This window comes from Emys orbicularis, chromosome 10 (genome assembly GCF_028017835.1).
Source record: "Emys orbicularis isolate rEmyOrb1 chromosome 10, rEmyOrb1.hap1, whole genome shotgun sequence".
NCBI lineage: Eukaryota > Metazoa > Chordata > Testudines > Emydidae > Emys > Emys orbicularis.
Genome location: NC_088692.1, coordinates 67873629 through 67896672, shown reverse-complemented (window position 1 = coordinate 67896672; position 23044 = coordinate 67873629).

Below are 23044 nucleotides of genomic sequence, written 5' to 3'. Positions count from 1 at the left end.
CCTACTTTGGGAGAACAGAGGGTACTTACATAGGTTTGAGACTGGTTCATTCTGGATGAAAGATTGCTTTTGCCCTGGATGTCACTAAGGCTCATCACCAAAGCAAAAAATATAAAAATGACAGTATAGAGTAGGGTTAAGAATAAGCCAGATGAAAGCTCCTCTGGTAAATGCCAAGGTGCTTGCCAACTCAAATTCTATTGTTTTGTTTAAGAGAAAGCAGATCAATGAAGAGAAATGCTAATCATTTTTTAAGTTTGTTTTTCCAACTTCTGACTGGTTTTCTGGGTTTCTCTGTTAAATTTGAATATGATTAATGATAAGTGAACTAACTAGATGAGATAATGCTGACCACAGCTTAATAACATCGACCAGGACAAAGTGTGTTGAGCATTCTGTTGTGCACCAGAGATTTTAATCACAGTTAGCTGGCACTGAGATGAGCACTATTTGTCCTGGTTTACACTTAACAATGTTGACCCATGACATAATGGTAACTTAGTTAATTGTTCACAACTGTATGACGTGTCCTCACATACATACTCCTCTCCTTTTCTTTCCTGTTCCATAGTCCTGTTTTAAAAAAAAAAAAAAAAAAAATCTTAGCCTTCTCTACTGTGGAAGGCAACTTGAACCTTGCCTGGCACCTAATTACCCTGGCAGATTCTCCCTTTTCCCCGGGGTTTAGTTCATTGCCTAAAAACTGTACATTGCTTCTACATACAGTTTCTAGTTAACTGGTTTCCTGGCTCATAGAGAGAATTTTCTTCCCAATGTGTTAGGAACATTCAGTGTCATAAATGAGTACTTTTCTCTGCCACTTCTGAACTTCATTGTAGTCAGCAAGAGAGAGGGTTGTTTTTTGTTTTTGTTTTTTCCAGTTTACATATTAGGTGGACTTCTTACAGACACAAGAAATGGCCCTGAGGGCAAAGTGGAGAGTGATGGAGAGAGAGCAAAAGAGCAGGTTCTTTGTTGCGCAACTGGGGCCACAAAACAAATGAAGAATTAGTTGGGACTCCCTGAAGAGTTAAGTGATAGAACTGCTGAATTGATCATTCCTGGAAGAAAGAAGTGGGGGAAAAGGGAGGGAGAGAGAAACGCCTTAATGACATTTGCTGTCCTGAATCTATTTTCCTCCAAGCTGTGTCTCTGAGTTGCTCTTCCTCTGCAGAGAGATTGTTTTAAATCCATCAGTTAAGGATAAAGAAAGGGAAGAACCACCACACAACTCCCAGTATGTTCAATGTTAATCTCTATCGTGGGATGGTCACAGGAGTCCCAACTCCCTTTGCATTTTAGTCCTTGAATTACTTCTGTGCTTATTTAGTCCTGCAGTTTCTGGCTGCTTGTTCTACATCTGTTTACATAAGGTTTAGGTCTAACAATCTGTGGAATAATATTTCCCCATCTGTAGTAACAAACCAGGTAATCAGCAAAACCATTCATACCTGCAAGGCTTACTCTTTCAAACAAGTGGCACTACATTTGAAATGGTTGTCTATTTATTCTGAGTGGTATTTAACAGCTGCTCAAAACATTAATTAACTAAAAGTTCAGTGACCTCAATTTTTTCCCCCAAGAATCAGAGCTAATGACAGTGTAATTTACATGCAAGAATCAGTATGCGGTGAAAGTCCTGCTATGATAGCGCTCTCAAAATGCATTGATAATTAGGTACCACAATCTTCTAGAAATAGTTTTGTTAATGATTGCCTAAGGTTGCTACGATATACAAATGTTCTCTGTCATTTGTCTGGCTGCAGTCAAGGCAGACCTTTTATAGTGAATTCAAACACTAACATTCCTATTATAAGTAAAATGTTATTCCAGTGCCAGCCAAAATTACAGTTAATCTCTGTGTGTCACCCACGCTGAAAGATGGCGTTTATGAAAGTGTAGGTTTTGGTATAAGAGAGGTGAGCTTTCATGGTCTGGATGCAGAAATGGAAGCCAGAAACCTCCTGGAGTCTCTTGCTGATCCTGATGCAGCATTCTACTGTGCTGTTTGGCAAGACACCAAACCTTCCTGTGTTTGTTTCCCTATTAATATAATAGAGAGAACATCCCTGTGATGCTGATGTTATGAGGATCCCATAGCTGGTATTTCTAAGTGCTTTGGTGAGGAACATATAAGCACTATGCATGATGATTTTCATAGAACGTTGGTGTGCTTTTATTGTACACCTCTACCCCTATATAACGCAACCCGATATAACACGAATTCGGATATAACGCAGTAAAGCAGCGCGCCGGGGGCCGGGGCTGCGCACTCCGGCAGATCAAAGCAAGTTCGATATAATGCGGTTTCACCTGTAACGCGGTAAGATATTTTTGGCTCCCGAGGACAGCGTTATATTGGGGTAGAGGTGTATTTTCCCCATGTTATAGGTATGTATCAGGAGCAAATTCATTCCTAATCCTTAATGGGAGTGTTGCTCTTGATGTCCAGTGGGTACAATTGGCCACTTAGAACCCCATCCTTGAAGTCAGTGGGAGTCTTTTTATTGACTAATGGGAGTTGCATTGACCCCCGAGTTAATGTTCCCCACCCATACCATCTAGAATTTAACCATTCGAGTTGTAAGCCAGCTCTTTATTTCACTGCTGTGCCAACAGTAATAAGTGATGCGCAACATAAAACATTGACTAGGATTATAATTCTCTTTATGTGCATTCTTTCTATAGTGTGACTTCTAACAGTTTCTTAGTATTCCTGATCTAACAAAATAACTTATAAAACTATGCCACATATAAATGATTTTTTTCACTTATTTGAATTAGCTACATAATATCACAGCTTTGTTCCTATTCTCAAAGTGACTTACATTCAGCTTTGTTGTCCAGTCGCATGTATCTAGACACCCCTAACACACACACACACACACACACACAGAAAATGGATTTTTTTATAAAGCAAGGTGATTTAAACATCAAACATTTACGTACTCCCATTACATTTCCTTCCCAACCATAGATTACAAGGAGAAGCATTTAGTAAATATGTATGAATGAAGTTTTTTAATTAAAAACATTTTTTTCATCCCTATGTCAAATTAGAGTGAAGGAAAGACTGAGAGGGATGGGCTGCATGGGTAGATAGATGGAGAAGGGGAAGCTGAAGGGTGAATGTTGTGATGTTTGTTGAATCTGTTGATTCTCTGTGGTCCAGAAATGGCTTCCGCCCTCAAGGTTTTTCTCTATCCTATGTTCTGGACATTAGTCTTTCACATATGGCTGTTTTTGTTGTTGTGATTCATTCTTGGATTGTTGGCCTTATGTTCCAGTGCTTTTGATAATAGAAGTCTGATGATTATCCATTCTGTCCCTTTGCTATCTATTCTGTTCAGGTTAGTGATGCTTTCAACTGCACTTTGTTTCAAATTTCATTAAAACTTCTGTTTTATTTAGTACATTTTTTCCAGTAACACTGGTCTACAATTTTTGAGAAGTCGTCTGCTTCAGAGATAAAATGTGCTATTTATTATGTATTTTGATGTGCTGAATTCAAATATGACAATTAAAACAACAGATTGGCTGCTGTTTCTAAGATATTTAAGTTTTTACATTGTATGTCTATGTATATTGTGTAGATAGTAGAGTTTTAATCATAAATTGTAAACCTAGGTCTTTTCATGTGTTTATGGTTGCTTTACATGATAATATTTCACCTGTCCTGTTTATGTAACACTTTAAAAATCAGCAAAAGGGTTATATAAATAAAATTTATTATGAAACAAAAGGCAAAAAACTATTATGTACATAGTTTAGTCCTATTCACTGTCTACTCGGCACTTCTTGGCTTGTCTCTTGTACTCATTAAATGGAGCATCTCTTGTCACTGTCCAGCAATAGTCTGCAAGCATTGATGGGCTCCATTTGCCCTGCTAGCATTTCTCCATTGTTGCAATGTCCTGGTGAAATCGCTCGCCGTGCTCGTCGCTCACTGCTCCGCAGTTCGGTGGAAAAAAATCTAGATGAGAGTGCAAAAAATGTATCTTTAGTGACATGTTGCAACCAAGGCTTTTGTATGCCTTGAGGAGGTTTTCCACCAACAACCTGTAGTTGTCTGCCTTGTTGTTTCTGAGAAAATTTATTGCCACTAACTGGAAGGCTTTCCATGCCGTCTTTTCCTTGCCACGCAGTGCATGGTCAAATGCATCATCTCGAAGAAGTTCACGAATCTGAGGACCAACAAAGACACCTTCCTTTATCTTAGCTTCACTTAACCTTGGAAATTTTCCACGGAGGTACTTGAAAGCTGCTTGTGTTTTGTCAATGGCCTTGACAAAGTTCTTCATCAGACTCAGCTTGATGTGTAAGGGTGGTAACAAAATCTTCCTTGATTCAACAAGTGGTGGATGCTGAACACTTTTCCTCCCGGGCTCCAATGACTGTCGGAGTGGCCAATCTTTCTTGATGTAGTGGGAATCTCTTGCACGACTATCCCATTCGCAGAGAAAACAGCAGTACTTTGTGTATCCAGTCTGCAGACCAAGCAAGAGAGCAACAACCTTCAAATCGCCACAAAGCTGCCACGGATGTTGGTCATAGTTTATGCACCTCAAAAGTTGTTTCATGTTGTCATAGGTTTCCTTCCTATGGACTGCATGACCAACTGGAATTGATGGCAAAACATTGCCATTATGCAGTAAAACAGCTTTAAGACTCGTCTTCGATGAATCAATGAACAGTCTCCACTCATCTGGATCGTGAACGATGTTGAGGGCTGCCATCACACCATCGATGTTGTTGCAGGCTACAAGATCACCTTCCATGAAGAAGAATGGGACAAGATCCTTTTGACGGTCACGGAACATGGAAACCCTAACATCACCTGCCAGGAGATTCCACTGCTGTAGTCTGGTGCCCAACAGCTCTGCCTTACTCTTGGGTAGTTCCAAATCCCTGACAAGGTCATTCAGTTCACCTTGTGTTATGAGGTGTGGTTCAGAGGAGGAGGATGGGAGAAAATGTGGGTCCTGTGACATTGATGGTTCAGGACCAGAAGTTTCATCCTCTTCCTCTTCCTCGTCTGACTCAAGTGAGAATGATTCTGGTGCATCAGGAACCGGCAGTCCTTCTCTGTGGGGTACTGGGCGTACTGGAATGTATGGATAATGCACAGTCCACTTTTTCTTCTTTGACACACCTTTCCCAACTGGAGGCACCATGCAGAAGTAACAATTGCTGGTATGATCTGATGGCTCTCTCCAAATCATTGGCACTGCAAAAGGCATAGATTTCCTTTTCCTGTTCAACCACTGGCGAAGGTTTGTTGCACAATGTTGCAGCGTATGTGTGGGGCCCACCTCTTGTCCTGATCTCCAATTTTGCAGCCAAAATAAAGGTGATAGGCTTTCTTAACCATAGTGGTTATACTGCGCTTTTGTGATGCAAAAGTCACTTCACCACAAACATAGCAGAAGTTATCTGTACTGTTCACACAAGTACGAGGCATCTCTGCTCACTTTGGCTAAACAGAAATGTGTCCCTTTGCAAAATGAAACACTGACAAATAAGAGAGCACGACACTGTATGATTTCTAGAGCTGATATAGGGCAATTTGTTCAGCAGAGTGATGTAAGCTTCGTTATGATTGCATCATCCATGCCTTCTAGGAATAACATGATGCAATTCATATCATGTATGACGCAATACCAGCTTCAGATTGCATCATTCATTGTTTTGCCTAAAAAGCAAGTACTGTCCAAACCCAGTCATAGATTTATTCATAGATCCAGTCAAAGATGTATTTTAGTCATTTCTGGTTTAAATTGAGATCCCTTCCCTTTATAACTCACTTATCCTCCGCCATTCCCAAGTCAAGGGTCGTATATACTGACCCAATAGCATATCTTGAAAACTAGAGCCAATCAACAATTTTAAGCATCATTTTCGTTCTCAGTGACCCAGAATTAGTAAAGTTTGACTACATTTATTTCAGAAGCATTTTGGCTGTAGAGCAGTGTAATTGGTTATGGTTGGATACAGCCCAGAATGTGTAGATGGTCTCCTCCTTGATTTGTTTAATATAATTGGACTATAGGAGAACAGATAATAAAACAGATAATAAAGTTAATCAAATTACAAGCAGCCTTTTGCATTTGAATTTTGGTATGTCCCTCCAGCTGTATTCCAAAGCTATGGGTCAGTAGAATATTTTTTAATATGTACAAAGCTGTAAGAAAAGACCAAACAATTGAATGACAGATTTAATGTGACTCATGTTTCTGTTTGGACAAAGATGTATATAGTACATTTCTTGAAAAGACTGGATAACTGGCACAGGCACATTTCCAAAAACTATGATTAAGACAGCACATGGGTTTGGTTTTTATTCTAAATTTTGTCCATCTCTCACCCTATTTGGGGGCAATTGTTTTTGTATTACATGTGTTTCTTAGCAAATTCAGTAGTGTCTATGCATACTGAAAGATCGTGGTAGTTTTATATGCTAAAAGATCCTGTTGGACACTTATGGATATACTTATAGCTATAACCTGATTCTTTTTTTCCCTCTTAATTGGTACACTTTTGTATTAAAAGATCCACACTTACAAATATTGGTGTCTTCTGTTGGTATCAACCAACTTCATCCACAATTTCTTTTCAGGAAACCAGTATGGGTATCTTTCTTTAAAGTTTATGTTGAGGTCAATGCTACCCCTCCCTTCCCGCTCTCTGGGAACTTGTCTATACTAGATATTTATATCTTGAATTAATTGGTTGCCAATTAACTTGAGGGTTTAAAATGTTTGTAAAGGCTAGTGTGTGAAGGCACACGTTTGAGCCAGGCTCCAGAAGTTCATACCCTCTAGGGCAGGCAATCAGTCAACTTGAGGTAGAAAACTCTAGTAGCCTTCAAGAGTCAAGGCCTGCAGGGTGCTAGGCAACCCCTCATGAAGTGTAGAATGCTCCCAGCATTCCGTGGGGTGCAGGACTTTGCAGAATCAGCTTTTGAGTCAGCTCACTAACACTTTAAGACCTCGGTTCTGTGAGGTGCTGAGCATTCTTAACTCCTACTGACTTCAGTGCAGGGATGCCCATCACATAACCTGAGGGATATGTGCTGCCCACACCTACCCACTGCTGGTAACTCCAGTGTGGGAAGAAAGCTTATTAACTGCAGACTTTTATTGTTACTGAACTGTGTCAACCAGTAATTCCTACTCACCTGTAGAGGAAAACACAGGCACAAGCAAATTGTAAGATTGCATGCATTTAGTTTTTGATAAAATGTACATACAACTTAGGTGTGACTCTTGGCAAATTGCCAATGTGCCTCCCGAAGCTTGGTCACCCCACCAAGCTGCTGCTATGATTTATTTGCATCGCACCAACAGTGTACTGGATTGTTCACATCAGCTGTAAAGTTATAGTTCCTGCTATAAGGAGCTAATAATCTCTGCGGACAACACGGAACCAGGGAATTGGAGAAAGGGATCAATGCAAGCAATGTGACTGAAGGAGTTAGGCTGTATGTGTGGGCCCACTTCTACAATTTGCAGGATGTGTGTGTGCTGGGGACAGGCTAGTGTTCATAGGTTCCTTTGATGAAGAGTGTTAGGAAGAGAGGGTGGAGGAAAGACAGTTTGCTGTCCAGAGGAGATCCCCATGCCTAAAGCAGTGTGGAAGGCAGCACAGTGGGAAGACAACACAGAGAGGCTACAGTCACACAGCTTGGTGGAGTAAAGGGGGTGAGGGGTGAAGTGGAAAGAGATGAGCCCAGAGGCAGGGAGCAGCCAGGTTAAGTAGGGCACTGAAGGAAAGGAGAAGGAGCTCACATTGTATTTGGTTGGTAGTGGGAAGCTACTGGAGCGAAAGTAGTGGACTAGGTAGATAATATTTAAAGCAGCATTTTGGTTGGGTTGAAGGCAGTGAGGTGAGTATCTGTGTCCAAAAAGAAGGAAGTTGAAGTAGTCGAGGCATGAGAGGATCAGGGTTTGCTCGAAGGTTTGGCAGTGGGGATAGAGACGATGGGCAGAGTTAGAAGTGTGTAAGTGAAACAGCACTGTCAGCTGCTCTTGGTGCAGTCTCTCTGGGGGCCCCAGCTTTCTCCTAACTGGTTCCCTTCAATTCATCTACAATTAGACCAGTCTACAACCTCCTAACTTAAACTGAGTCTATCAGCCCTTAAACTCCAGGGCTTGCAGTCTCCTTTTGTCTCCCTGTCAGTTTTCCAGAGGCAGCCTGGCATGGGGCTGTGACCCCGCTACTATCCCAGGTTTTTCTGCCTCCCTTTCGCTTGCTTTTCTCTCCGCTTTAGAGCTGGGCTGGTTGTCTTTATTGGTCACAATTGTGGATGTGCGGGGGTGGGTCAGTCAGATTGCCTGTAAACAGGAAAGACTCCCCTCTCCCTTCTGCCTATGCTCAGTACGGAGTTTGCACGATTTAGCAACATTTCCAGTGTGAGGAGAGTCAAAAATGATACACTGGTTTTGAGCCTGAGGAATGAGGTATATGGTGGCATTACCACTGGTGATCTAAGGGGCAAGAGGAGGCTTTAGGAGGAAAGAGAGGGAGAGTAGCTTTAGTGTGTTGGCACCAGCCATCCCGGGTGAGGTGTTGGAAAGATGGCAGAAACACACTCCTGAACCTAGGGGGAAGTTGAGGAGTCGAGAAGTAAACCTGGATGTTGGCATGGGTGTAACTGAATTGTGTACCTGGATCAGGTTACCCAGGAAACAGGAGGTGGGGCAGGGGAACCAGGGATGAATCCTATAGAGACATCTGAAATGAGTGGAGAGGAATCACTGAAGAAGTCCTCATCATTGGATGCCCTCCCTGCCCACACTCTCCAGATGACATTCTGCGGTGAATTGGCTAACCCTGTTGTAGCAGCCAGTCGGTGTTTGAACTGGTAAGACTAAGAGAAACAAGAACTGTTCTTCCATCATAGAATGGGGGGAGGGATAGGTCAGTGGTTTGAGCATTGGCCTGCTAAACCTAGGGTTGTGAGTTCCCTCCTTGAGGGAGCCATTTAGGGATCTGGGGCAAAAATCTGTCTGGGGATTGGTCCTGCTTTGAGCGGGGGGTTTGACTAGATGACCTCCTGAGGTCCCTTCCAACCCTGATATTGGGGGGGGGGGGAAGTGTCCAAGCTGCTCTATGAGATAATAGTGATGGAAGTGCAGAACTGAACTGAGAAAGTCTTTAGTGTGTCATTGCCTGAAGTGATGGAGAGTCATAGGTGCAGGCAAATGCCAGAGTCTAGCTTCTTTCCACAGACTTTCCTGTTTTGCTAACAAATACACCTCTCTCTTCTTGTTGTAAAAATAGCTTTTCTGCAGTCAGTCAATGTGCTGCTGTTCTGTTTGCTTTGTAGCTAAACAGACTGAAGCAACATAGCTCCAACAGAGTTTTGAACTTCCCCCTCACATCTGAATGGAGCATTACTTCAGCACTTTGTTTTGATTTTTTTAAATGTGTCATGCATTGCTAAAGTCAAGGGTCTGGACCCCATTTGGTCATCCATCATACATAATGTGCCCTAACATAGCAAGCAATGCCACAGTAGGTACGCTAACATGAGTAGCCCCCTGCGCGTCAGCTATCCCATAGTGTAGCAACAGAGCAGTCAGCTGCCTCATTGCTATGACTCAATCATGAGAGATTAGAAACCGGCTGTACACAAAGCAGACATATCAGATTGTCTTGTGCCAAAAGAGCATGTAAAATAAGAGTCCAGATACACAAGCAAACAAAGGGGCAGTTGCCTGAGTCAACAGCATGCCTCCTAGAAAGTAGCAGGAGGCAGCGGCAGTCTTGGGACAGTGTTGTCACCGAACTTGAATTTGTGATGACTCTGGTCCATGTGCATCAAACATATGTTCCTCCATCTCCATGCTTCACACTATTGTACCAGTTCGTCCCAACTGGAAGCACCTACCTGTGGTCACTGAAACTTAAAGTACCTGGAAATCCTTAAACTTATAGTACAGTCAGCTTTAATTTGCTGTATGCAAATAGGCAAGAGTACATCTCTAACCATATGCTATTGCATTAGTTATGGATCCATTGTTCAGAGACGCTCCTGCTGCTGTGTCTTTGTTTGCATTTCTCATATGCTTGCAAGCCCAGATACAAAGTACAAATCCTCCTTTAAAGGTACGAAGTTCCAATTGTAATGTTGCATCATCTTCCACAGCTCTTGGCTGGGGGTGGGTTCAAGAGAATGAGCTTCGAGTATTATTGGCAGAGTTTTATTTCTAATGACCTTGTTAATTGGATAACCTAACGTATACAATATTTTTCTACAAAGACAAGATACGAAACCTCAGAACACGTGGCTTAGGGCCCCATAGGAGGGAAGATAAAAGGTGTCATCCTGTATTGAAAGAAACCAACAATATTAAAAATGAACCAGAAGACTAAGTTTAGGTGCTATAAACTTACTGGTGACTAGTAGGCTCATACTTTGCAGCTTAAATATTGAAAACATGGCCACTACATAATGTGTCTGTATATGCTATATAGGGTTGCCAACTGTCTAATTGCTCAAACCCAAACACCCCTGCCCTGAGGCCACGCCCCTGCCCCACCCCTTCTCCAAGGCCCTGCCCCCACTCACTCCATCCCCCATCCCTCCGTTGCTCGCTCTCCCCCAACCTCACTCACTTTCATTGGGCTGGGGCAGGGGGTTGGGGTGCAGGAGGGGGTGTGGGCTCTTGGTTGAGGGGAACGGCTGAGGGGTTCGGAGTGTGGGAGGGGTCTCTGGGCTAAGCCTGGGTCAAGGGGTTGGGATGCAGGGGGGTGCAGGCTCTGAGAGGGCGTTTTGGTGTGGGAGGGGACTCAGGGCTGGGGTAGGGGGTTGGGGTGCAGGACGGGGTGTGGGCTCTGGTTGGGGGTGTGGGCTCTAAGGTGGGGCCGGAGATGAGGGGTTTGGGATGAAGGAGGGGGCTCAGGGCTGGGGCAGGGGGTTGAGGTGTAGGAGGGGGTGTGGGCTCTGGAAGGGAGTTTGTGTGTGGGAGGGGGCTCAGGGCTGGGGCGGGTAGGTGGTGTGGGAGCAGGTGAGGGGTGTGGGCTCCGTCCGGGTGGACCTCGGGCGGCTCCCGGAAGCAACCAACATGTCCAGTTCCTAGGCTCAGTGGTGGCCTGGCGGGGCCGCAGGGACATGCCGGCCGCTTCCGGGAGCCACATGGACCAGGGCAGGTAGGGAGCCTGCCTTAGCCCCACTGCACCAACGATTGGACTTTTGGCATATTAAAATCTCCCGGATTGGTTTCAGTAGCCACCGTGAGATCAATTCTGGGAGACTCCCGGCCAATCCGGGAGGGTTGGCAACCCTAATGCTATATGTCTTTAATTTTGACAGTAAATCTGCTGCCAACATAATTCCCCTTGGCTTGATAAAATCATAAGCAACAAAGTGGATTTTTATTGATGCTCGAGCCCTGATCCAGCAAAATACTTAAACACACAAGTAATCCCATTGACCGAATGAAGTCTAAATGACTTCACTGGTACTGCTCATATCCTTGATGTTAAGCATATGGTTAGATACTTTGCTGGAAGAGGGTCAGCGTGCATAGTGATCAGGTTAGTGGTATGCATGTGGACTTGTGGTAAAGTGAAACCAGTGGATTAGCCTTAGAAGGATTCCAGTTAGTTGTTCAAAATTTTGCTGGTGCAGCCAGCAGATGCTATATCCATCCTACCAGCCAGAAATGAGACAGTGCATTGCATGTGGTGGAATAATAATTAATAAAAGATGAGAAACAGAAAGATTAGAACAACTGCCCTGAAAAGGGGCTCTTGGAAACCTCATTACAAAGAGGCAATTGAATATTGTCTGAAAGCAGGTGGCTTGGGAACAGGAGGACCTGGAACTATAGCCTTTTGTGAGGGTAAGCAGCCTTGAATGTTTATTGGGCCACCAAAAAAGCCCTTCGGCAGCACCACTGCATCACCCAGAAATGCACTTCGGGGTATTGTCTTTTTTAAAGTTTTATTGTTTATTATTCCTATTTACACAAATGTGCTCTCTCTTCCTATATTAGCACTTGCCTGTTCTCTTCCCTTTTGATATGATGAAGGTCATAAACCATTTCTTATATCTCAGTCTGGCATTATGTTTATTTAACTTATATGATCTAAAAACCACTGTCAACTAGCAAAACTAAGATCTGTTTCACAGCTCTGGTGCCCTGGGAACTGATCTAAACCTGCTGCCAGAGCTGTGATCTATAGCTGATTTCAAGTGTAAAACAAAATAAAATGCAAGCAACGTTTCCCCCCAATAACTGACTCTCTTTAAATGTCTGATGCCAGCACACAGTATTCTGTAACCATCTTGCATTTACTCCAGAGGAGATGAGTCCCCTCAGCCAGTGGAAAAGCTCCTTTTCATCGTGAAAGGCCTATTTGAGAACTGTCAGAATACTCGTTCTCAGATGTTTTTTGGCCTCACAATTACCAATCTAATCTAAACCTTTCTCCACCAGTGATTGTGATATCTAGGCCTCTTCATGAGAAATGAGAGTCAGTTCCAGTGCTGGAGGCAGGTTTCTGGTTTGGGGACTGTATGGCAGATGAGTAAGGATAAGGTAAGACTTTTACAATCCACATTTAGCAAAATCTTTATTTTCACCCATGGAAACCAGATTGAAAAGGCTTCAAGCAGAGATGAATTCAATATACATCTCCTGACTCCTGGGTGTGATGCTATTCTGAGATGTTACATTAGCTGAATCATCATTGGCTGGTGAATCATCATTCTCAGAATCTTAAAACATTTTTGATTCTGAACCCTGCATTCCAACTACTGTAGCCATCTCAACATACTAGAGACAAACCAAATCCATAAATAATAAAGCTTTTTATTCTCATCAAAGTGCAAGATACGAAAGCAGCATAATATGTTCCATTGTGTGCAACAGGAAAATAAACTTTTCTTAGGCTAAGAATCAGACTCATGTTCCTATAATTCTGAAAGCTCTGATGTCCAAAAACAAATGGATATTATTTTATCTTGTGTAATAACAGCTAGCTTTCCAGCAACGCAAATTGTAACCACTAAATTTACTTGTATAAGCAGTACAATCAAATTTCACTTACAATCTACAGTCTGTTAGCAGAAAGTTTCACAGTAAAATTCAGAAAAAGATAGAAGCAAAATATTCCATGAGTGGGGAATAAATATTTCTTTTTATTCCACTCATTACCTATAGGAATGGCAACTGTGTCTCAAAAGACAATGGTAGACAAGGTGCCAGCTCATGCCTAGGCCTCGCTGAACACTTACAAATGCATAGCTGGAAACCAGTCTTGCTCACCTGGGTGTTAGCATTATCAAAATAGACATTACAGTTATAACAACATGTTTAGTGTTTAAACTTTATGGAACGCTTGTAGGATGCTGCATGTATTAATCCTGTTTACAATATCTGTATCCCCATGTTATAAGGTAAGGTTTAAATGTTTGCTCTGTAACTATAAAAATGTTTAAGACTATAAATTCCCCAGAGTCAGGGGAAAAGCATTACCAAGTGTGAAATATTAGTTTACCCCAAGAGGTGTCATCTCCTGCTCATCAGGAAGGAGGCTTGAATCCAAATGGGCCATTGTGGAATAAAGACTTTGTCAATTTCTCCCCTCACCCATGAAGAGGTGTTGAGCCCTTGTCCCATCAGCTTGGATTCTGGGGGGAGAGGGGATAAAAATCCCTGACAAGGAGAAACTGGATCTTTAATGCTCTCTGGACTCTGAAGGGAAAAGATTCCTATACATAAGCAAGAAATCCCCATGCTGCTTGGCATGGGCCAGCCCTAAAGGACATATACAGCTGCTTATTTTAGAAGCTTATATTACTTTTTTAAATCCAAGACTGTAACTCATTTGTGTATGTATGTGTCCTGTTTTGATCTTATAAAGAACTCTCATTTTTTTCTTAGCTGTTAAATCTTTAGTTAGTTTATTACAGGATTGGCAACAGGCGTTGTATTTGGTGTGAGATCGGAGTACAATTGACTTGGGGTAAGTGACTGGTCCTCTGGGACTGGGAGTAACCTGAATATTGTTGGGATTTTTGATGTAAAGTAACCGTCTATCACATAGTCCAGCTTGCCTTGCAAGGGGACTGTCTGTGACTCCATGATAAGGCTGTTATAATGCTTTAGGAGTTCACACTTTGTTACTGGGTTGGTGAAACCTAATTGTAGAACATATACCCAGTTTAGGGTTTCTGCCCTGCCTTTTGACAGGCTGCCCTGAGGTTGGCATGCATGGTCTTGAGTCACTCCAGACATTGTGACAGGAAACACTAAAGCAGTTCAGTTTCTCAAGTAGCTAAAAACATAGGAGCCACTCTGTGGGTGCTCCAACCCCGGAGCACCCATGGGAAAAAAATGGTGGGTGCTTAGCACCCACCAGCAGCCCCCCATGAGCTCCCCCCCAGTGTCTTCCGCCCACCAGTGGGCCCCGCAGATCCACGCCTCCTGCCTGCCACAATCAGCTGTTTTGTGGCGTGCTGGAGGCTCTGGAGGAAGGGGGGGTGCAAGGATGCGGGGCACTTGGGGGAGGGGTGGAACTGGACAGGAAGAGGCGGCGTGGGGCCTTGGGAGAAGGGGTGGGGTGGGGGCAGGGCCTGGGGCAGAGCCGGGGGTCAAGCGCCCCCTGGCACTTTGGGAAGTCGGCATCTGTGGCTAAAAAATCCAATTCTTGAGCAACAGTCCTTGCCACAGATAGTGCAAAGACCAAAGTGTGTCAATATTTGATCTATCAGAAAGGAAGCTGCACTGACTCTCTGGATCTACATGTTCAGCAAGAACTTGCATTCTTTGGAGCAGGGCCACCCAGAGGATTCAGGGGGCCTGGGGCAAAGCAATTTCGGGGGCCCCTTCCATAAAAAAAAGTTGCAATACTATCGAATACTATATTCTCATGGGGGCCCCTGCGGGGCCTGGGGCAAATTGCCCCACTTGCCCCCCCCCTCCGGGCGGCCCTGCTTTGGAGAATGACCCACGTGAATGCCTTGCCAGCAACACAAGGAGAGAGGTTCCTCTGTAGTTATTGCAATTACTCCAATCTCTTTTGTTTTTATACAACATTATGATGTTGGCATCCTTCATGTCTTGTGGTATCCTGCTTTCCCTCCCTCCAGCAGGCAAGCAAGACACTGTGAATATGTTTAAGGGACCACCTGTCCTCCTTGTTTCAGTACTTCAGCTGGAATTCTGTCCTGTAGCCTTTTCTGGTGCTAGGCAGGTGATTGCCTTTTCAAGCTCATATATACATGGTTCTGTATCAAGCTTTTTGATAGTTTGGGGATCTGCGTCAGATCTGCATCAGCTGCGTCAGAAACAGTGGTTTCACACTAATAGAGTTCATGATTGTGTTCCACCCAGTGTTCCATCTGCTTGCTTCAGTCAGTGACGGTATCTCCATTAAGAGATTTGAATGGGACAGTCTTCTTGGCTGAAGGCCTATTGCTTTCTTGATTCCATCCTACATACCTCTTAGATCTCCATTCTCAAAGGACATTTGTATCGTCTCACACAGCTCAAACCAGTATGATTGAGCATGTTGCCTTGCTGTAAGTTGCAATGCACTGTTGGCCACTCCAAGGTTAGCACATGTCTCAGGAGAAGGCTTCATATTTTGGTGGTGATATGCTGTGCATTTTGCTATAATATAGTGCAATATGCTAATATAATCCATAGTTTTGCTTCATTAACTACAGCATAGTGCAAATTCACTCATTGTCATCTTGTCCTGCCTAATTACAGATTAAAAAGGAATATTCAGTGTCCATATACAGAATATTCCCTGATTATATCATATGAATGGGAAAGAAAAATGTTCAATAAATGTCTATCTCCTCCCCATCAGACATTATTGAATTTGGATGATTTAGTTGGGGATTGGATTCCAACCCTGATATTTTATGATTCGATGGATTATTTGAGAAGCAGCTCCTTCTAGTGTTTTTCCTAGGCAAAAGTTACTTTTCTAAGTAGCTTTCTGACTGTGGAAGTTTTGATTCTCGAAAGGCAGCTATTATCAATATTTCATCCAGGTGCCATGATCACAGTTTAACAGGTGCCATGTTAACGTAGTATGACAACATTGTGCTCCAAGTCGATAAAACAGCCAAGGTACTTTACAGATGTTGACTAGATCACTTGATTTTTATGACAAGTGAGGAATACACTGTACTATTAAAATATGTTACAGAGTGGCTCTATCGAAAGATAAAATGGTTAGCTAGTGTCAGCAACTTTACCTCTCCGTGAGTTCAGGCAGTTTAAGCCTTTCACCTGCAGCTCCCATTGAATTCATTTGGAACTGTGGGCGCTGAGCACCACAGAAAATCAGGCTCAGAAGGTACGTCAGCTGGCAGGGAAGGCGAGGTTATTGCAGGACTGCCAATGAGTCCTGGCACCAGTTTTAATAGATGAACATCCATTCAAATCAGTGGAAGGCAAGAACTGAGCGTCTCACACCTAGTATGTCAGAGAAGTGTGCACTTCCAGTGTGATCATATGTAACAGGTGTGACCTTGCCCTCTCCTGATTTGAAACTTGTGATGAAACTTGCACACGCCCACATCAGAGAAGGGTTCAATAAAGATGGAACTAGGTCAAACGCCCCCGTGCGCTGCTGACATTTTGAAGCAGCCCCAGTTACTTTGCAAATACTGGTGCCTTTTAGGGTTGAGTCATCTGTAGATGCTAAATATTATGTCATCTTAGTCAGCACTGGCTTCAAGCACTTGTGAAACCAAAGCTGCATGAGGCCGCTGAACATGTGGGGAGGGGAATGTGCATTCCCAGTAAAAGTGATAAAATAGTTAAAAGTAAAGTTAGTTAAAAATATTTGGCTCCAGAAATATCTTCCGGCACCACTTTGATCCAATTTACAATGGTCTGGCTCAGTGAAGTATGACAAGAATGCTCTGAAGCTATTTGATCCAGGATGTGAAGTGATGGGGACTTGTGCATTAGGGCATGACAGAAGAGTGGCACTGAGCCAGGAAACCCTCCTGACTGAGGCCACAAAACTATGAGCCCAAGGTCAGCTCAGCTGACTAATGGCTGGGAATGGATTAACTCTGAAAGCACACACTTGTGGGCTATGCCATGTGTGGCATTAGTGCCTTGCAAAACATCATACAATAGCACACATAACCCTCACAGCATATTGGCAGTGGTGACCTGTCTAAAAACAGAGAACATCAAGCAAGAATGACAGCTGGATGGCAAATTAAAACATTCACACAATTCCTCATTTGTCATTTGAAAAAAACGAGTCCACAGAAAATCAGATGCAAGAAATCTGGACAGCTCAATGCTCATAACTGGAGCTGATTTATATTATCCATGTTTGTCTTCTCCAAAATGAAGATTTCCACACAGTCATCTAACCACACAAAAGCCTAACAAACCCATCTTCAGTCATGCGCCAGCAGCACTTGACTCCTAGCACAGTTCTTGAACAAAATTTGTAATGGATGATGCTGAAATTTCTCATTCCAGTGAAAACTTCTTGACAAAGCATTTGCAAGGTTTTTCGGATGCTAACTGTTTTCAGCTTGCGCTCTCTCTCTCTCTCTCGCTCTGTGTGTGTTTGTGTGTGTGTGACTTTTCAAATGTTAATTGATTCTCACCACACCCCGGTGAGGATGGTATTATTATCCCCATTTTACAATTGGGTAAGCTGAAGCAGAGAGAGATTAAAGCTCAAATTTTCAAAGGAGGCCTTTGATTCTGGATGCTTCAAGTTCTGGTGCTCAGCTTAAGTGAGCTTGGGCTTGATTTTCAGAGGTGTTGAGACCAGCAGCTGCCTTTGACTCCAGCTGGAGTTGCAGGTGCTCAATACTTCTGAAATTGAAACCAAGATATCTCAAGTGGGGCACCCAAAATCAGAGGCTACTTTTGGAATTTTGGGCCTAAGTGACTTGACCAACACCACAGAGCAAGTCATGGGGCATCCACAACAAGATCATCTATAGCTTATGTTTGCCTCTGGTCCCTAAAAACTTCCCAGGTGAGAGGTTTTGGTCATTTAATAGCATCTAATGAACCATGTCATTTGATTAGAGAGTAGCAGCACAGAGGATTGAAATGACAAGTTTGATTCAAAGTGGAGTGCAGGGGAATGAGCAGAAAGACCTAATGTGCCTGGAATATCTCCAGTGCTTGATTCAGGAGACCATAGTGGGTATGAGGAAGGGGACTGAGGAAGGAGATTGGTGTCTTCTAAAAGGGTTATTACCATAGTTGCCAACTTTCATGCGGTAAATAAGCACCCTGACTTTCACAATAGGCAAAAATCAAGCTAATCCCATTTCAAAACAAGGCCAAAACAAGCCAATCCCTAAGAACCCCAACACTCTATGTGACTAGATTCCCCCCCCCCCCCGTGTGCAGTCTGGGACTGTGGTGGGCCTGCTGTGCACCCCTGACTCTCTCCCCTGCTTGCCCCATGCCCTCCCCCCCTTGACCCTGCTTGCTGGGAGCCGATCAAAAAAAAGAAGCAACAAGCTACAAGCCCAACAAACTACAAGCCAATAACTAGCCAATAAGCAACTCACAAGCCAATTAAGCCAAAAACAAACCCAATTTCTGCCTTTTTTTTCACAGGTTTGGCATGTCTGGTTATTACTGCTCCATGGACTGTGCATAGGATGAGCCTCATAAATATCTTCTTTCTGTGTGTTCCATTCTATGCATCCGATGAAGTGGGCTGTAGCCCATGAAAGCTTATGCTCAAATAAATTTGTTAGTCTCTAAGGTGCCACAAGTACTCCTGTTCTTTTTGCGGATACAGACTAACACGGCTGCTACTCTGAAACCTAAATTAGAGATGATTCCCTCTTAGAGCATAGCGTGAGATCTTCAGAAAGCCATGCTGTAATTGGTGGAGTACATCCAAAAGCGCTTGTTTGCTGATAAGTGAGCACCATCATAATAGTTAGAAGTGAATTAGCACTGATACCATTAGACAAGATGTCACAGTCACAGGACAAGGTGCACTTTAGATCCCTTTGCAATCTTCTCAAGACTACCCCATCTATCTGTCAGTATATATCTGTTGTTTCTTGTCTTATACTTATATTGTAAGTACGTTGCGGCAGGGACTGTCTTGTTCCGTGTTTATACAGCACCTCACACAATGAGCTCCTGGCCCATGACTAGGTGCTACAATAACGATGGTTCTGCAGGATAGGTTCACAAAATAAAAATAATTGTGAAGTGTGGATTGGGGACAAAATGCCAATTACGGCTCTGGAAGGCTTGTACTAAGGACAGCTGTTTGAGCTTGCAGATGACAGGGTAGGATGTAGTAGGCAGCAAGGATACTAACTGTGTAACAGCAAGGAGGTGAGTTTAGTATAATCAGCAATTGGCTCAAGATCCCTACATCAGTGCTAATGGTAACCCCACTGCTAGTCTCTTAGCATATGCGCAACATGCTTCAGATGGCACGTGACCAGTATTCATCACCAAATTTGGTCCCTTGATTGGTTCAGTAGCTGCCCTTGCTTGGGCCAGGTACTGACAGGGAGTATGACGGTGAACGCTGATCCATGTTAGTGATCTGTCAAGAGAAGCTATCAGAGCAGTGGAGAGCAAATCCAGATGAGAAGCTGATATTAAGAACCTTGAAAGCTTGTATATGCAAAGTATTTTGGGGGCAGATAGTGACTCCTGTTGTGCAATGATTCCTGTGCTAAGTAAAAATGCAAGTCTGTTGCAGTGTCCTAGACCTGTATGACTTCCATCAGTGCTCTCCCTCTTTTTTTTTTATACCTAATATCTGTGTGAACGTTTGCTGCTAACACTGGCTGTCTGCCTGCTCCACTCCACCCTGCCAGTGTTTTTTGGCCCTGGTTATGCTCTGCCGACACTAATTGTCTCAACATACTCCCAAAGTTCTGCAGAAAACCTGTTTCTTCTTCTCCTCCTCCTGCTCTTTATCTGCAGCCGTGCCTCACCTCTGTCTGCCTTAGAATTTTAGCTCTGGTTTTTAAAATGAGAATTTTATACCAGCTTGAAAAGATACAACACAAACTTTTTCAACATACTTCGTATTATACATAATTCTTTCAGTTAAAGCACTGGCCAATTTTCTATAAGATCAGGATTCTGGTTTATGTGAAAACTCATAAAAGCCAACAAAACCCCACTGCAGTAGAAAGATGAGAATAGGCTGATTTCCTTCCTCTGCCACCAAGACACATCCTCACTTTGCCTCCTAGGTAGATCATTTCCTGATAACCACAGACTGGTATTCTAAGGCAGTCCACTTAACCTTCATTGATTTCCAGGTAGTGGGCTGGCAGCCAGGAAGCTGGTTGGGTGGGGAAAGCTGGCTGGACGTCAGTGCATGTTTCCAGCTGCAGGGAAGCAAAGAGGCAAGAGTTCTAATTCACTCACCTTCCTGCTGCAAGAACTTGTCACCGATTTACTTGTAGATGGATCTGCTTAGCAGGGAACTACAACACCCATCAGCTCCCTCCCACTGCACATCTCTTTCCCCTTGCCGGGTTAGAGGGAAAGTCCTGCACAGGGCGTTGCCAGGCTTCGTGGTGTAGAGAGGGTGAAACAGGAGCCACATGGCAAGCAGGGAGCTGGAGAGAAGCCCTAGGAACTGTGGACAGAGACACATGTGGAACAGGCTGAGTGCCAGACATTACAGCTGTGTGGGACTTAGGGGGAGCAGCAGTGGCTGGGCAGGGAGCCAGTGCTAAGGGGCTCCAATGAGAGACAATAATGGAACCTGTCTTGGAAATCCACAAATGTTCATTTACTTGGAAGAGAGGCTGGACTGGAGAGGGCAGCCCAGGCACAAGGCCTGAAAAGCGCTGACTCTCAGTTGGACTGCCCCAGGGGCCTAAACACTTACCCCTGTCACTCACTTTGTACTATAACTGTTTAAACCTCCATACTTAGGGTATTTGCAACCTTTCCCTTCTTGCTAGCGCTAGTAAAATATCCTTTCACTTTAGCCATATATCTGAGTGATTATTGAAACACCAGGGCCTGTGCCAACAAGGTCTAACTGCTGACGCACCTACAGTGCTTGGCTCTGAGTTGTGGTGCTACTGACAGCTAGATCTCAGGTATTTCTCCCCTGGAAACTAGCATGTTTCTTAAGGATTAGGATCTGGGGGTCATAGTGGACCACAAGCTAAATAAGAGTCAACAGTGTAACGCTGTTGCAAAAAAAGCAAATATCATTCTGGGATGTATTAGCAGGAGTGTTGTAAGCAAGACACAAGAAGAAATTATTCCGCTCTACTCTGCGCTGATTAGGCCTCAACTGGAGTATTGTGTCCAGTTCTGAGTGCCACATTTCAGGAAGGATGTGGAAAAACTGGAGACAGTCCAGAGAAGAGCAACAAAAATGATTAAAGGTCTAGAAAACATGATCTATGAGAGAAGATTGAAAAAACTGGGTTTGTTTAGTTTGGAGAAGAGAAGACTGAGAGGGGACATAACAGTTTTTAAGCACATAAAAGGTTGTTATAAGGAGGAGGGAGAAAAATTGTTCTTCTTAACCTCTGAGGATAAGACAAGAAGCAATGGGCTTAAATTGCAGCAAGGGCGGTTTAGGTTGGACATTAGGAAAAACTTCCTAACTGTCAGGGTAGTTAAGCACTGGAATAAATTGCCTAGGGAGGTTGTGGAATCTCCATCATTGGAGATTTTAATAGCAGGTTAGAGAAACACCTGTCAGGGATAGTCTAGATAATACTTAGTCCTGCCTTGGGTTCAGGGGACTGGACTAGATGACCTCTTGAGGTCCTGTCCAGTTCTATGATTAATATGACAGTGCTTTCCTGTTTAGCCAGTTATGTTCAAGGCTCAGGAGCGAGAATTGTTAGTGTATTGGTGCTATTGTGACAGAGTCCATGTATGTATCCAGCCAGAACATTATTCACCATCCTAGACACCTTACAGCAGTGGTCTCCAAAGTGGGGTGCGCAAGAGGATCCCGGGGGGTGCGTGGCAGGAGTGCTTTTTTTCTTTTTCTTCATCGGGCGGGAGTCCGAGCGGCATTTTTTTTTTTCTTTGGCAAAAATGGTAGAGCCGGCGCGGCAGGTGGTGCGTGCTCAAAAACTTTTACTGATAGGGGTGCGCGATCAAAAAAGTTTGGAGACCACTGCCTTACAATACCAACCGGAGCTTGGTAACTTTGAGGGAGTTTTGTTTGGAATGCACTGTTTAAGTGAGTTAGGCAACCTGCTGCCTCTGCTATAACCAAATGCCCAGTGACCCATTTAGACAGAGGAAATGTGCCTTTTACGCTTTGTGTCTCTGTTTCTGCACTTAGCTGCTAGACAGAGGGCTGGGAACATGCTGAAGCAGCAAAGAAAAAAGAGAGAAAAATATGAAAATATTGGCATTCTCGCTGTGTGTCTGAGAAAGTTGAATAAATCAAGTCCCGGTGATACTGACGTTTGAGCAGAGCAGACTGCAGGCACCTATCCTTCTTCAAACTGACACCTTTCTGTGACAGTGCCAGAACCCAAGTGAATGAGTACTTTCATAGCGGTGTTTACCAAGATTGCTCACTATTTTCTTTGTGACATTATTAGACCTCTGTCCAGCACTTTACTGTAGACAACTGCTGGTCTCTTTCTTTTCTTTGGTCAATGGTTACAAAATTGAAGTGATTTATTACCTTGCTTTTAGTTACAAGCTGGAGAACTATAAAGGAACTCAGGGTCTAATTGGGGTCTTAATAATAAGAGAGGTGAAAAAAAAATCAGTGAATCTGATTTTATTAAAGTTTTGTTTCCACTAGTTACGGACATTAGAAAGAACATATTGAACCAACCCGCCCCTGTCTCATTGTAAGCTTCTTGGGGCAAGGGTCGTCCTTTTGTTCTGTTTGTACAGTGTCTAGCACAATGTGGTCCAAGTCATTAAATGCAGCTCTTACACCCTATCATAATGGAAATAATACAGAATGAACCCTGGACACGTGGTTGGAGATATGCTTGCAACAATGGTGTTTAAGAACCCCTTGTTGCTAACAGCTTCCACCAAAGTTTCTCTGTCTGGGGTGGACAAGGATATTTTCCCTGAGAAAT